Here is a 14,194-nt window from a genome sequence, read left to right on the forward strand (position 1 = left end):
AAACATGTAAATGTAAGAAATATGATTTTCCTTCCGTCAGCAAGTGTCACCAGGGACGAGAATGCTAAAATAAGATTGAAACAGACAATTAAATATAGAATTATTCAATTTCAATTGATGTAATGTTTTCCACTTTATTCCTTTAACTGTCTTATATTAATAAGAAATACTCAATAAAAGTATTTTGATGAATATGTGTCTAAAATAAACCCATATGTTCCAAATACATGTATGGTCAAGCTCTTACTAGATCATATGAGTATACTCGTACTGGACCGTACACGTACAATCCAAATACTTATATGGTCTGGAATATATAAGCATAAGTACTTTCTCCTTGTAATTAATGATGTATGAAAAAAAGTAAAAACACAAAAATACTGAACTCCGAGGAAAATTCAAAAAGGAAAATCAAAAATCAAAAGTCCAAACACATCAAACAAATGGATAACAACTGTCATATTCCTGACTTGGTACAGGCAGTTTCTAATGTAGAAAATGGTGGATTGAACCTGGTTCTATAGCTAGCTAAACCTCTCACTTGTATGACAATCGCATTAAATTCCATTACATTGTCAACAATGCATGAACAACAATGCATGAACAAAACAAACATACTCAAAGAGTAAAAATGTCAAAAATAGGGGTACAACAGTCAATATTGTGTTATCTTAATATCACTATAGTAAAAAAACAACAAATGTAACGAAGAAGCACAAAAAGGCATACATCAAATTTAACATACTCATATTGCTTTTCTTATACGACTTAATTTATCTATGTAAAGTCTACCCGTAAAGGATAGAAGGTTTTCAGTTCTGGTGTAAAATTGTGCGCTTGAAATTCACACAGGTAATCATAAAAATAATTTTGTCGCTCAATTGACGGCATACATAAATGCAGAGTCACGTAAAGTAGATATAACAAAAAACATACTTAACAGTAGAAGTAATAATAATAGATAAAATAATTCTGTGGTTCAAAGTATGACGGGATACATAAGTACAGTTTCACGTCAAATGTATGAAAGTATAACAGTAATTATTTTTCAGATCATTTCATTGGATGGACCTATTCTTCAATGTAGTAAATCCCCATGTATGATTGGAAATTTTGTTATGTATGGCCATGTAACATTGTGTAATTACAAATGACTTAAAAAAAAATAATTACATGTTTAGGAACATTCTTTAGATATCATAATATTGGAAAGTATTTATAATTATATATATATATATACCATGTATACATGGGCTTTGCTCATTGTTGAAGGCCGTACTGTGACCTTAGTCCTATAGTCATAATTTGTTAATTTCTGTGTCATTTTGGTCTCTTGTGGAGAGTTGTCTCATTGGCAATCATACCACATCTTCTTTTTTATATAACATACCATGATCCTATTGAAGACTAAAACAGACCAGCTGCAATATAACATTTTTATTCCATTTCCATACTTCAGGACTATGACGATCCAGCAACTTTCAGCAGCAGTACATGATGTAAATTAACTCATTCAAAATAATTAATTACAATTGCAAACTGTTTATTAAGAAGCAGTTTGACAACTGAATAACCATCTTGAGAATGATTTATGGTCAAGTTTATTTTCCATGTTTTCAGCACATCAATTCACATCTAATAATAATTTATGACAGAATTCTGTAAAACAAAAAAAGACAGAAAATTTAATTCATTCAATCATTAATGAAATTGACAGTTGATATTGTGATACATAATTTTTGGTATATATATATCAAAAATGTATTTGAGAACAAACTTAAGATATAAATGAAATAAATAGACAATAAACTAAAAGTCTATCCAGATACTTTTTTTGTCTTTATCATCATGATCATAAATTTAAAGTATTATATCATACATTATACATACAATACATGTACCATAGGCTAAGATCTGTATGTTGAAACTCTAGAGCTGGTTCACAACCTATATCTGTAGTGCCATTCTCAGATTCATCGTCAGATGCTTGTAGTGGCTTTTTCTGTGTCACTGTCTGTGTGTTTTAAGAGTTCCCTCCACCATGTTATTTGTTTGGCCCAGTCACATATTGAAAGAAACATTGTCAGAATCTAGGGTTTTTCAGACTGGAGTCCAAACTACTGTTTGATCAGACACTAACCTGAAATTAAAGAGTTTTATAATTGGTCTTCATTAATCCCATATAATTGTGTTACATTTATATATGTAAATGTCCAAAAATAATTTGTTGAAAAGCTGATAATCATCCCAAAATTTGTAATTTATATTGTTGACTATGTACATGTATGACAGGCAAAAATTTCCATAACAAGTTGTACAATAAGCTGTTTATGGGAACATGACAACTCAACATTTTCCAAAATAAATAAAATTTGTAAGTTTACATGTACATATTATGTACAAGTATATGTGCAATAACAAGCCATTAATGGCGCACTGACACAACAGTGTTGATCATTCCCCTTTCTTAACTTCTCTGCATCCACCTTTGTTAAATTTACCAACCTTAGTCTTGATTTGGGTTTTCAGAATGGAGTGTATATATACATTGTAGTTACAATGTACACATATGAATTGAGAGAGATTTTAACTTCTATGTAATTTTAGCTCTTGTGGAGAGTTGTCTCATTGGCAATCATATTTTTATAGCGAATCACTGAGCATGTCTGGAGCCCCCTCCCCATAGGTAAGTCAGCAGGACCTGCACACAAACCTGAATTTAGTTACTAAGCTATTTTTACTTGTTCTACTTGTATTTTTTATCTATCTGATGAGTTAAGCATTTTTCAACTGATTTATATAGATTGATCTTATGTTGTACTGTCACATGACTGTTATACCACTGTCCCAGGTTAAGGAGAGGGTTGGGATCCAGCTAACATGTTTAACCCCGCCACATAATTTGTGTATGTGCCTGTGTACTGTGTTCTAGATATTTCGGTAAGTCATTTATAAAGATAAAAAACAGTATTGGGCCCAATACTGTTTCTTGTGGTTCACCAAATGTTACTGGTACAGAGGTGAAGAAAATGCCATTAATGACTACTGTTTGTATTCTGTCCTGTAAAAATGCCTGAATCCAATTAAGTGTGTTATTTTCAATACCATAGAATTTGAGTTTGTAAAGGAGGTGACGATGTGAAACTTTGTCGAACGCTTTAGCGAAGTCCATTATGATTAAGTCAATTTGTGTGTTACTATTATTTGATTTTGATCGTGCTAGTTCGTGAATGAAGTCTATTAATTGTGTTTCACATGACCTTGATTTTCTGAAGCCAGACTGAAGATCATATAATATGTGATGTTTTTCAAGGTGAGACATGATGTTACTTGTAATAATTAGTGGCAGATCTAGAAATTTTCATTAGTGGTGGCCCACTGACTGACCTAAGAGGGGGCCTGCTCCAGTGATCCCTATATATGCAACCAAATTTTTTCCCCAAAAGGGGGGGCCCGGCCCCCTGCCCCCCTCTGATAAATATATGTTCCATTAGCTTGCAACATATGCAGGTTAAAGATATTGGCCTGTAGTTTACGGGTTTGTATTTTTCCCCCTTTTTGAAAGCTGGGGCTACATTATCATGTTGGCATGTAATTTAGTAATACCTGCTTCAGTGATTGTTATTTTTGGCATTTTAATGGGTGGGGGCTTGTACCTTTGTCTGGGATGCTCCATGAGCTTGCAACGTATGCAGGTTAAAGATATTGGCCTGTAGTTTACAGGTTTGTATTTTTCCACCATTTTGAAGTCTGGGGCTACATTAGCATGTTTCCACTCCTGAAAATTATAGGTGTATCTCCAGTTTCAAGTGACTTTTAAAATGTTAAATTAAGTAAGAAAATTTACTTAAAAACTCTTTCCTTTGCCCGTAGGAAGCATGACTATACAATCTCTGTGCTTCAAAATACATGCAAACTTTGACTTTGCTCACAATTTACCCCTTAAACTTTGTGATGAGGCAAAATATCTGTTTATTCGTTTTCCAAATCCTCTTTCATCCTTCGTCGCCATCTTCAAACATTCTTTTGAAGCCCTTTCATTAGGACGATTTTGATTGGTCAATATAAATACTTTCTAGGGTCAAAAAAAGGTTACAAAAGCGAAACCTCTATTGATAGTTGTTAGATCTCATATGCAGTATAACGTAATCAGAGATCAACATTTCAATTAGATTGGTACAACTCAAAAATAAAATTCCTGGACAAGTTCGATAAAAATTAGAAAAGTACGGCTTTTACCCAGAGACTCTGGCTTTTACCGTTAAGAACGGATTCCATATACAAAACTTTAATTAATATAAATTCATTTAAAGTATGAACATTAATTTCCATTTTCAAACTCGTGCAAAGAATTAATTACTGGTCCAGGACATGATAATAAAATTAAGAATAAAACTTTAAAATTTATGGAACGAAATTTTAATAAAAGACGAAAATCTTAAAACATCGTGATATTCATTCTAAACGTCACAATATTACTTCCCGCATGGTCACACTGTTCTAACAACGCAATATATAAAACAACAATAAAGATAATCCAATTAATTTTGTTGATTGGATAATTCATGGCTCAGTAGTTGTGTAATCAGTGACACGTGCCCTTATTATTTCTAAGAATTACAAATGTAACATATCTATCTAAGTTCGATTTCAAATTCTACCAAATTTAACTCTAAAATAAGAAGCGTATAAAGAATATATGCATCCATCCTGTGTGCGATGACTATAAAGGGTCCTGAGTGCACTTTGTATGTCATGAGTGCAATCAGGAGGTTCTTCAAGCGGTGTTTAGACGTACCGTTATTCTTCTGGAAGCTTCAATTTTTTTTATCAATAACTTTTACACAAGGAGACATTTTTGTTTTTTGACAGTATGAACCCCAGTTAATGAGAAAACACAAATTAAGAAAGAAAATCGTTTGCAATTAAATTTTATAGAAGGAAAAGGGGGGGGGGGTAATAAACAAATTTTATTTACGCTCACATACTTCTAAACAGATTTGCATATGTAAGCTCTCTATAGATAATGTTAAATTATTTCAGGAGTTTTGAAAAAAAGAATATAAACAGTTTAATTTCGACTAAAATAGTGATTCTTTTTAAAGATTTGGTACCTCAGTTTCGACTCAACATTTCATTTTGAATTGTTAGATGGCAAACTCTTTAGGAGAATATTGTATCTGTTCTCTTTGTAATTATGGTGATATTGGCGATAATATTCACTATAACAAGGCCTTGTACAAATCCTTGATTATAGAATGTTTGGCAATTAATATAAAAAGAAGAAAGTAGACAAACCCTAATTATGCAGGGTTTCACAAGTTGATCTCCAAGCGGCCCACATTGTACATATAATAAGATCTATATTTTTCAACGTTTTCAAATGTAACTTGAATCGAAAATTTCACAACTGTGAAAATTTGTTATTTCTAAACGTCTTTAATTATTATTTCGGAAAACAAATTATTTAGCATATTCATATATTTTCATAATTTTTTCCAAGGAAACCTTTTTTTTTGCAAAGTTTACTTCTATATGTTTTTAACCATCACCAGCGACTTATTCTCTGCCATCACCAATTAGTCCTAATTATTATAACCCGAATAATTCAGTCGTTATATTCCGCTGATCTACGAAGGCTACTCGTGTGGGAGAAAATCGGACACGGAAAGGGCTTGAATTATTCGAGTTATAATTATTAAAGATCAATTGACCAAATTCAAATGATGATTGGTATATCGTATTGAATATGACCATCGGTCATCCGTGACGTATCCCAAATAACGACGCATGCCGATAGATAGATCATAGTTTATTAATTAGCGTCTCGCAATTTAAATTTTATCAAGGGGACTTAATTAAACCAGTTACTATACAAATCTTGAAAAAACGATGTACATGTACTTTTTAATATTTTTAAAACAAATTACGAAAACGTTTAGTGTAAAAATCACCGAATATAAATGTTTCTTTCTTGCAAGTTTTGGCATTTGTAAATAACATTAACGTTTTGGAATTCTAATGCAAAAGACAGTCGATTCAAATTGAAATAACTTCTTTAAAGATGGTTTGATTTTTCAGAGACACATGTATTATATATGTCTCAATACATGTATTATATGTCTCTGATTTTATCAAAAAACAAAAATTATAAAATATGTTAGTTATCGAATGTATACCCTTAACTCTTACTATTATATATTCATGTTCTAAGTTAATTAACGTCCCGTGTGCAACCAGGAGATCCTGAACGGTTTTTAAACGTACCATTATTTTATACGCATATATTCAAAGCTGTTCTTAATTATGGTAAACGGACAGAAAGTCACAGGACAAAAAGTCACAGGACATAAAGTCACAAATTAGATAGGACAAAAAGTCACAGGACAAAAAGTCACAATTAATCCTTCGACAATTGTTTGAATATTTAAAAGAAAGATCTTGAAATATTATCTTTTTATTACATCTATTCATTTTGAAGTGTAGGACATTGTTCATAAGCTTTGTTAAATCAAGGAGGTTATATATAACCTCCTTGGTTAAATAAAACAATAGTAAATTTTAATCATTCAAAAATGATATTTCTTGGCACCATGAAGCCATTTAAGTACCATGTCATGATGACATCTTGTTTTCATAACAATTATTTGATCATTATTGATATTTATTGAATAATTTTTAATTACAAAGTTGCTTTAAGTTTAACACTTCAAGAAAAAAACAAAACTTTTATTTTTTAAATTATTTTCTCTTGCTTAAAGAAAAATATTCTAAAAACTAAATTGTGACTTTTTGTCCTGTGACTTTTTGTCTGTGACTTTTTGTCCTGTGACTTTCTGTCCTACATTCTTAATTATATGCATACTAGGTATCAGTGGCGGATCCAGGGGGGGGGGGGGGGTTCTGGGGTTGGAAAAACCCCTTTTTTGAACGATCAATGCATTTGAATGGGGACATATGGTTGGAACCACCCCCTTTTGTCCTGGATTGGGACCCCCTCCTTTTCAAATGGCTGGCTCCGCCGCAGAGATATATTTATATATATATGAGTGTACCAGCCCCCCTCCTAAATCTTGGGAAACAAATGGTAGATTATATAGGGAATCACGGAAGCATGACTGGACGTGACCCCTCTAAGGCAGTCAATGAGTCCCCACTTATGAAAATTTCTGGATCAACCATTGCTTAGTTCTAGTTATCTTAGGTCCTAGTGTGAAATAAAGCCAATAGGTCTTTTTAAACACATCTTTATTCATACATGTATATATACGTTTTCTCACGGATTTGTTCATGCAATATTGAAATTATGTTTACTCAATGCGCAATTACTGAAGTTTATATTTGCTACTTTTGTTCTTAATTTCATATAATTTTTTTTTGGATTTTTTTTCTTCGAAAAATTAGTGGGTTGAAATAGGGAATGGACACAGATACCTTAATTTTATCACATTTAACCAAAGAAATGTTGTATAATGTCATCAATCTGTATTACACGTAGACAGGATGTTATCTAGACAACTATACGTTATACACACCCGAGAATACACGCACTGTCGTAATGGAAAATTACTGTATGTTATAGTTACCTGTAATCAGCTTTGCAACACCATGTCATGACAGTTCAAAAAGATTTTCTTCAAATCAAAATGGAATATTCATTTTTTCTGTAAAATTTAAAACTTTAAAAAGTAGTCTTTGACAAAATTATGAAATAGCAAGAATTCAACAATTTAAAATCGTATTTTAACAAAGATTTAGATATAATTTTACAACGATCCTTAAAAAATAACCAAACAAACGTTGAATCAAACGATATGAACCTACGCAGTTTTATATTAGAATACTGACACACACCAGTTTGCCATCTCAGTATGCAAGGCAAGGGTGCTTGGTGAGGTGCTGGAACTTGATGTACATGTATCATTAAGTTAATGCAGTTCTGTTATGATTGACTGCCTTTTTACAGAGACTTTCTATTCTTACTAGTTGTTATCAGTTAGTATAGACGGTTCCTGGCTTAGAATGATTCTCTGCTCAGCAAATGGTGCGTAATTAGCATTTGAATCAAATTTCTTGTAGAAGTAAAAAACACAAATTAATGTATTTGACAACTTTATTCAGGAGCACAGTCTATATTATCCGGCGTAAATAACTTCGAGATTTATGTGGAAGTTTACTCTGCTGCTCGATCTATGCTAATCGAAGTTCCAGTATATTTCATATTTATATTTATTCGTGAGGCCTCGTCATCGTTTATATTCATTAAAAGCACATATTTTATATGGCGAAAAAATTGCGAAAATTGGGGGCAATAATATATTTTTAGTAGCCATTATTATTTTAAAATCTTAAGAGGTTTGCAAATTTAACTCTAAAATGAGAAGTGTATGACGATCTATAACGAATATATACATCCATCATGTGTGCAGATACGGCGGATATATAGGGTCTGTCATGAGTGCACTTTGTATGCCCTGTATGTGTGCACCCAGGAGGTCCTCCTGAGCGGTGTTAAGACGTGCAGGGAAACTCTTATCTGATTCAGGATCAATTCATCGGTTACTCTCCCCTGTCACCAGTAATTCTTTTTTGCTGACATTCTGAAAAAGTATTGTGTCCACTGTGATTGTGTCCCTGTGTAAGTGTTGACTCTCAACTTGCACATGTGATTTTTTAACACTCCCCGGACTTCTGCAAAAAACAATTATTCAGTTCACTGATTAAGATGGAAGGTAAACGAACAGAAAGTCACAGGACATTCCGACAAAAAGTCACAGGACAAAAAGTCAGACACATGTCAAACTCAGGCATAAAGTAACAAAGTTGATAGGACAAAAAGTCACAAACAATTTGTTGACAATTGATTGAATATAAATGAAAAAAGATTTTGAAATATCTTCTTTTTATTACATATATCATATGTACTTGTATGTAATGTCATGAAAGCTCTTTATAGGGCCCTTTAATTGGAAATAAAATATTCTATATTCATTTTTAATTTTAGGAAATTGTTCATAATATAAAAAAGATGTGGTATGTCAGATTGCCAATGAGAGAACTGTCCACAAGAGACCAAAATGACACAGACATTAACAACTAGAGGTCTTTACGGCCTTCAACCATAAGCCAATATAAAGAAGATATGGTATGATTGCCAATGCCAATGAGACAACTGTCCACAAGAGACCAAAATGACACAGACATTAACAACCGTAGGTCACCATACAGCCTTCAACAATGAGCAAAGCCCGAGGTAAAGCCCATACAGCATAGTCAGCTGTAAAAGGCAATCATACCATATCTTTTTTTTTATATTTACATGTTAAAAAATGCGTGCAAATGTAATCAAAAGCTGCACTTAAACGTAGTGATTTTTGTGCGCAAACGTAATGGTAATGTGTGCAAACCTAATGCACTGATTTATTTGTTTTTAATAAATTTTAATTTAAAGTTGCTACATCATGTTCATGTATATATAAAACTTCAAGAAAAATACAAAAAGAGTGTTTTCTTGTTCAAAGAAAAATAATTTCAAAACTGAAATGTGACTTTTTGTCCTGTGACAGTGTGTGACTTTTTGACTGTGACTTTCTGTCCTACATTCAGATTGAATAGGGGAGTTTGGTTGACCCCGCCTCCCTCTATCTGAGACTACTATCTCAGTGATGAGCTTTATGTTTCATGTACAAATGTATTGTGTTTGTCATATATGTATGTCGGATAAAAGCTCTACAGAGCTTATGTTGTATTGTTATATGTATAACCGACAATAAATAAATAGCCCCTAACAAGAAAGAATTAGGTTACTTCTTTTTGTTTTGACATCTTGCATGGATTTTATAGCCCCGTATTAAAATTATGCCCCCACTTTAAAAAAAAGGGGGGGGGGGTATACTGTTTTACCCCTGTCTGTTCATCCATCCTTGCGTCAGTCAGTCCGTCGGATGAATATTTTTCGTCACATTTTCCTTAGGAACTACAATAGAAGGATTTCTGAAATTTGGTTTCAGGGTTAAATAAGTCAGCTATACGGTGTGATGCATTTTTAGATTCATCACTCGACAACTTCCTGTTTTCCCAACACTTGTATGATTTTACACATGATAGCCAAGTTGAAAGTTGAAAACTAACAACCTAATTTATGTACAAAAAAATTGAAAAACAGATATGTTACACATAAACAAACAACAATCACTGAATTATCGGATCCTGACTTGGAACAGGCACAACCATAACAGATTGGCAGGGTATAAGGAACTTTGAAAATATTTAGTTTTTGTGGTTTGGTCTATTTCCGGATACTGTTAGCAATAAGGCCCCTTTATTTAGTGAATGAAATAATTGTAAGATGCACTTAGCTGTCTGTCATATTTTATATGAACTTGACCTCATTTTCATGGTTCATTGGTCAATGAAACACTGCATTGTTTTGTCAGTTTATCATATGTTTAAAGTTACAGGTAGATTATATTTGGTAGATATGAAACAATTGTAAGGTGTGCATGTCTGAATGGCAGATTCATATATATATACCATGACTGCATTTTATTGTTCTTTGGTCAATGATAAGTTTTCTTGGTTTTGTCATTTTATCAGGCCACATTTAAAAGAATGTCTGTTTTCCCTCCCCCGGGTCTACCATTTGTAAAGTGACCAGGAAGGCAGGTTCTTTATAGCTCACCTGACCTGAAAGGTCAAGTGAGCTTTTCTCATCACTTGGCGTCCGTCGTCTGTCGTCCTGCATCCATCGTCCTGCTTCCGTCATCCGTAAACTTTTACAAAAATCTTCTCCTCTGAAACTACTTGGCCAAATTCTACCAAACTTGGTCACAATCATCCTTGGGGTATCTAGCTTAAAAAATGTGTGGCGTGACCCTGCCAACCAACCAAGATGGCCGCCATGGCTAAAAATAGAACATATGGGGTAAAATGCAGTTTTTGGCTTATAACTCAAAAACCAAAGCATTGAGAGCAAATCTGACAGGGGTTAACTTGTTGATGAGGTCAAGATCTATCTGCCCTGAAATTTTCAGATGAATCGGACAACCTGTTGATGGGTTGCTGCCTGTGAAATGGTTATTTTAAGAAAATTTTGCAGTTTTTGGTTATTATCTTGAATACTATTATAGATAGAGATAAACTGTAAAAGCAATAATGTTCAGCAAAGTAAGACCTACAAATAAGTCAGCATGACCAAAATTGTCAGTCAACCCCTTAAGGAGTTATTGCACTTTATAGTCAATTTTTAACAACTTTTCATCAACTTTTTAAAAAATATTCTTCACTGAAACTACTTTGCCAAATTTAACCAAACTTGGCCACAATCATCATTGTGGTTTGTAGTTTAAAAAATGTGTCCGATGACCCAGCCTACCAAACAAAATGGCTGACATGGCTAAAATTAGGACATAGTGGTAAAATGCAGGTTTTGCTTTATATCTTTGAAACTAAGACATTTAGGGCAAATCTTTTAAGATTTAAATGTCCATCAGAATAAGATATATCCCCTCACAAATTTTCAGTTGAATTGGACAACCTGTTGTTGGGTTGCTGCCCTAAAATTGGTGATTTTAAGGTAATTTTGCAGTTTTTGGTTATTATCTTGAATACTATTATAGATAGAGATAAACTGTAGGCAGCATTAATGTTCAGCAAAGTAAGATCTACAAATAAGTCACATGATCCAAATTGTTAGAGGACCCCTTAAGGAGTTATTGCTCTTTATAGTCAATATTGAACAACTTTTCGTCATTTTTGTAACTTGTATAAAATCATTTCTAAAACTACTTGGCCAAATTTAACCAAACTTGGCCACCATCATAATACTAGGGTTTCTATTTAAAAAAAAGTGTCTAATGACCCCGCCTACCAACGAAGATGGCCGACATCAGTTAACACATTAACAGGTGAGCGACACAGGCTCTTGAGAGCCTCTATTTTTTTTTAACTGGATGTGATTGTCATAGCATGGTCACATGAATGGTTTGACTTGTCCAGTCCAGGCCACTTATCAGTTGTTTGTGCTCAATTTGAGTGTATTTATTTAGATTATCAATCCTTCTGCTTTCAAGCACTTTCCAAAAATGGAAACAAATTATTTTCAGGAAAAAAAGAAATTCGATTTTTTTGTGGAAAATAATTTTTTGACCCGGCGCTTATTTTTGACCCATGTGGGGGGAGGGGAAACAAACATATTTTTAATTTTGGTCTTAGATTTTTTAAGCATAGGTCTACTTGTTGTATGGAATGACTACAAGGTATCATATAAAAAAAGATGTCTGCCTGCCAAGGTTAATTTTACTGTGACCTCATATTCATAGAATAATGATAATATTCATCATGTGTTCATGATATTGAACGACAAGAATGATGAGTAAGTTGATGTTATATACAAATAAGACAAAATTTTCAGTTGCCTACTAATTATGTAATACATGTAGTAGTTATTTTTGTCATTAAATGATGTTTACCCTTTTATGTGTAGGGCAAGAACATGAAAGATAAAGGGGAAACTATAAACAGAAGAAATTATCAACAAAATAAGATTTACAGAGGTCAACAAACCCTAAATGGTAAGTCCACTGTTATAAAAGTTTTTGTCCTTGAATAATGATTAAATATTTATTAAAATAAGATGTGGTATGATGAATGAGAAAACTATCCATCAGAGTTCAATTTAGTGGATGTAAGCATTGTAATTACTTATTAGAGGCCATTGATGACCTGTAAGTAATGAGAAAACCCATACCCTATACATGTTATAGTAATCTATAAAAGTCAACACTAACCAAATTTGAAACAGACTTAACAGAGCATCAATTCAAACGTCAAATATACCAGACTAATTTATAAAAACAAAAAATTATGAAAAATAAAAATGAAGGATATGAACCAACATCAACCACTGGACTATTTACAAGCTCCTGATATTAGACAGGTATACTATGGCTGGGTTGATATAAATTTAAGAAACACTTAGCAGTCTGATTTCCAATGAGACATTTCTCCAATAGAGATCAAATGACATTTAAGGAGGCTCTAGCCGTCTAGGGTATAACAATTTCAGAAAAATGTTTAATAAATGTTTTTCATAACTCATTTTATTTATAACTTTATCATATGGTACACCAAATCATTCAAAACAATCAATTGGGTTTGGCCCCAGATGACTTTTAAAATGCATATATCATTGAAAAAGCTCCAAATTATCTCCCTTTGGTGCAAAAATGCCATTTTTTGGAATTAGAAATGTAATATCTTATTTAACTCATCGGTGGCCTATATTTTTCATTATAATTTTAAATAAGCTGTACTGTAACTAAACTATTATAAAATTTAAGCGATTTCTTTAATTTAGTACTTGAATATTTAAATGAAAGTTTATCATATTAATCATAAAAATGATAAAATAGCCATTTTATTGATCTCTTCACTGATAATTTTTGAGTTTGTGTATTTGTAGGTCAGACATCTCAATTTTCATGGTCATCATTCACAGATCAATACTGAACGGAAAACTTAAAGCTGATATTTTTCTCCATGGTGCGACTTTTTTATTAATTTGAAATGGAACATGTTTTTTCCTACATTATTTGAAAGAGGAAATTTCAACATGATGACTATAAACAAAAAGGAGTCATATCATCACGATCATTGATGCACAAGAACTTGATCATATAAATACAACAATGTAATTATCAATTGAAAGATGGAGCGAATGAACAAGATATTAGAATGTTGTTGTCCAAATAATCATTTGAATCTCTCAATTCAATAAAGATGTACAGAGGAAGATCTTTGAAGAACAGATTGAAAAAATATTTTGTCTAAGAATTGCAGGAATATTCTAGTGAATGAAATTATTTATTGACTTCACTCTTATATAGTGGACTGAATAATTGTACATAGCAAGCTGTGAATAAAGAAAGCAAAAACTTTAACAAAAAGTGTTTATATTTTAAATTTGCAAATATAAGCATACTATTATGTACACCACAAAGGTATATATAATTCAAATTTTTTGCCTATACAAGTATTGCAATGAACCTATAACAAAGAAAATCTTACCTCATGAAAAGAGTGAACTATTCAGTCAGAATATGAAATATTTTTTCAGTTCTATTTTTCATAATAGAATAAACAAGACAAAGATTTCAAAACAATATTTTTTCATTTATTTAGAAATTTCATCATT

The 14,194-nt window shown here is 32.4% G+C and overlaps 1 protein-coding gene and 1 long non-coding RNA gene across 2 annotated transcripts in view; one reads left to right on the plus strand and one right to left on the minus strand.

Moving 5' to 3' along the window:
- Positions 1–14,194, minus strand: part of LOC134723456 (uncharacterized) — a 78,883-nt gene that overhangs the window by 45,732 nt on the left and 18,957 nt on the right. The window lies entirely within an intron of this gene.
- LOC134723455 (uncharacterized) lies at positions 8,608–13,708 on the plus strand. Its single transcript, XR_010108074.1, has 3 exons — positions 8,608–8,732; positions 12,485–12,572; positions 13,463–13,708. It is a non-coding gene; the product is annotated as an uncharacterized LOC134723455 (long non-coding RNA).

This window comes from Mytilus trossulus, chromosome 6, assembly GCF_036588685.1.
Source record: "Mytilus trossulus isolate FHL-02 chromosome 6, PNRI_Mtr1.1.1.hap1, whole genome shotgun sequence".
In the NCBI taxonomy this organism is placed as follows: domain Eukaryota; kingdom Metazoa; phylum Mollusca; class Bivalvia; order Mytilida; family Mytilidae; genus Mytilus; species Mytilus trossulus.